The sequence below is a fragment of the Austrofundulus limnaeus genome, unplaced genomic scaffold (assembly GCF_001266775.1).
Source record: "Austrofundulus limnaeus strain Quisiro unplaced genomic scaffold, Austrofundulus_limnaeus-1.0 Scaffold3, whole genome shotgun sequence".
Lineage (NCBI taxonomy): Eukaryota > Metazoa > Chordata > Actinopteri > Cyprinodontiformes > Rivulidae > Austrofundulus > Austrofundulus limnaeus.
The window spans coordinates 4,830,028-4,832,968 of NW_013952405.1; positions in this window are offsets into that span (position 1 = coordinate 4,830,028).

Here is a 2,941-nt window from a genome sequence, read left to right on the forward strand (position 1 = left end):
TTATTATTTATTGGCTATCACAGGTGTCTGCTGCACATTTTAACACCAGGTAAATGTTCCACAGTCATCTACCTCCAAATTATGCAACCTATTGATTTGCCAAYCATTTTATTTCTGTTTTTTTCCCTCTCTGTTGCTGAATGGGAAAAACATGACTTCCTCGGAGCAGTCGTGCATGCACGGGGACGGCGGTGGTCGGCCCATCATTATGTTGTAAAGTGAACCTCAATCCGGCGCTTGGAGGCGACGCACAATGCACAGCGTGCGTGTTTACTGAGCAATGCTAAAGCCATCGCTGCTGCTGCTGCTCTCGTTACTTATTGCTATACCTTTGACTTTGGATCCTAACAAGAGTTCATGGAGGACAACTGCACGGTTCAGGACAATGTCCTTGGAATTCCTGCTGGAAAAGTTCCAGTGAAGCCCCCGTTGGCGCATGCTTCTCCCCCAGAGGGTGGGAACAAATGATGTGGTTGCACAAACCACCAGAATTAAAAATAAATAAATAAAACAACACTTCTCGAATACTCCTTTTAATACAAAATATATGTGAAAACAAGTGGGGTTTTTTTTTAGAAAAAAAATATCAGGATTCTATAGACTTACATTACATTTAGGCTGGATTCTTGACTCAAAATGTATCAGATATTTTCCCTTCTCAAATAAATAAAGTCCATTCTGATGTTTTGCAGCTTTTTGTCCCTGTTTCTATTATTACTTAAAACATGTTGACATTTATCAGCGGGTGACAGACAGAAAAATGTTCCCCTGACTTTAAAAAGAAGAAGAAAAAAATGTAATAAAATGAATTATTTGGAGAAAAGAAGCAACTGATTGAGACTCTCTGCGTCATTGTAGACTTTTAATTGTACTGCTGAGGCCCATCTCCTGATTTTTTATAGACTATCTGATACTATTACGAGGTGAAATTAATATGATGTCCCATTGTTTCGAATCACGGGGTGCTTCCTAAATGTTTCAATAGACTCTTAAATTGTTGCCCAATAACACAGTCGTTTGGTTCCACTATAAGTGACACCTGTGTTGCTGCAAAAATTTGGCCCGTATGTAAAAAAAAAAAAAAAAAAAGAAAAAAAGGCAAGTGTTTATGTTTTATTTTCATGTGATTCGGATTGGAACAGCAACATGGCCAGACGTGAGGGGCGACGTTGGAAACGAGTCTATTGCAGGCGAATTTGTGCAAAACGTGGCAATGGCATTAACTTGTTTACTACCCCTGCAAACAAAAGGTTGTCTCACATGATGCATCCTGCATCCAAGTACAAAGAAAGCAGACAGCTGTCCAGACACAGCACTTGAATTTGACCACTAAAAATCCTCCTCTACGTCCATCATAAAACTCCGAATGGCTATAGTAACGCTAAATCCCCTTTGTTCCATAGAAAAACCGTAAACTCTGAGAATGAGAGGAATTTAGATTTCAGCAACTTAAAAATGGAGCTGAATGTTCACTCTGAAACGCTTTTAATAATCTGCGTTTGCTTTTTTTTTATCCTTTATTATCACAACTTTGTTTAGGAAGTTATTTTTGCAGGAAAAAAGTTTCTAAATCAGTTTATATTTTATTAAAGTGTGTGAAAATAATAATAAAGACTTCGAAAAGCATTAGAAGAAGAAATAATCGCAGTTTTCTGCAGTTAAGAAACGCGCAGCTGCTGATGTATTTTTTCTTTTTGGTAGGCCAAGATCAACCCACCGTAGCTATGGAAATATTTGTGTAAACACAGCGGCCTGAATGTGCTGTGAACAGACACATGCGCGACACATGCCGCTGCGTTGTAGCTCCGCGCAACTGTAATATTATTAATAGTATTAATAATTTGCACATTAAAATGTCACTGCTCGTTTCCACAGGAGTAGATCTTTCASACGTTGTAAACAAACAAGAACAACACAAAGGACTTCAGATGTAAAGCAGAAAAAAAATATCCAAAAACCTAACAGCTCGCGCGGCTTCAGCAGCAAACGTCGCGTTTCATTGCATTTAAAATGAATCCATATGTCAGTTCTGATCATAATATTTCCACTTAAATAAATAATAGAAACTAGTAAAAACTTCTCTTTTTTTCTTTCAGCAGGCAGTAAAATAAGCAGGACGGACAGACCAAAACAATATGGCCAATTCATTTTCCCCCATCATAATCATACCAGTGATGCGAATAATGCGGTATAAATAAGTAATGGGCGGGTATGAATAAGCGATACACTAATAAAGCTTAGAAGTTAAGGCCACTAATCAAGACAACRGGAAGAAATGAAACTGTTTCAATATGCTAAAGCAGAACTGAGGCTTTTAAACGACTGGGAAATGGCGCCCCTGTTTGATGCTTTTTAGCAGCATGTGTCATAATATGGCCAGTCAAAGTCCTCCACTTGTAAAGATCCGYTTTCTGATAGCTTTAAACCCGAGTTATTCTCGCCTTGGTGCGCTCAGACCATCAGTCAGAGAACAAGGCTTTCGCCGTGAGTTTATCTCTCTGCACAAAAAAGCTCCTGCAGAAACTCCGCGCGCAATAGGACCCGGGAATGTCTGATTACGCTGCGCCAAAAAATGAGCAGGAATATGCAGAGTTTGCAGGCAAAGTTCCCCTGCAGCTGACTTAGCTGCAGCCTTCACATCTCCATAACAAAGATGGGTAAACATATTAATAATAATAATCACCAATAGTTCTGAGAGCAGGTTGGAACGAACTGTCACAATAAATTGCTGTCGTTTAAAAAAAACAGTAAAAGCAGCAAGTTTACGATTTAGTCTGAGGAATTTTAGCGATGTGTTGCTACCTTAGGAGCGTAATTACTATGATTAACTTTAGGTGTCACCGTCTGGGAAAGAAGAAACCCCAAAAATGGCGCTCCTAAATATTACAATGTTTTTTGGCTGAGCGGTAATAAATCCTTGGGCCACATGATCCAAAGCCTA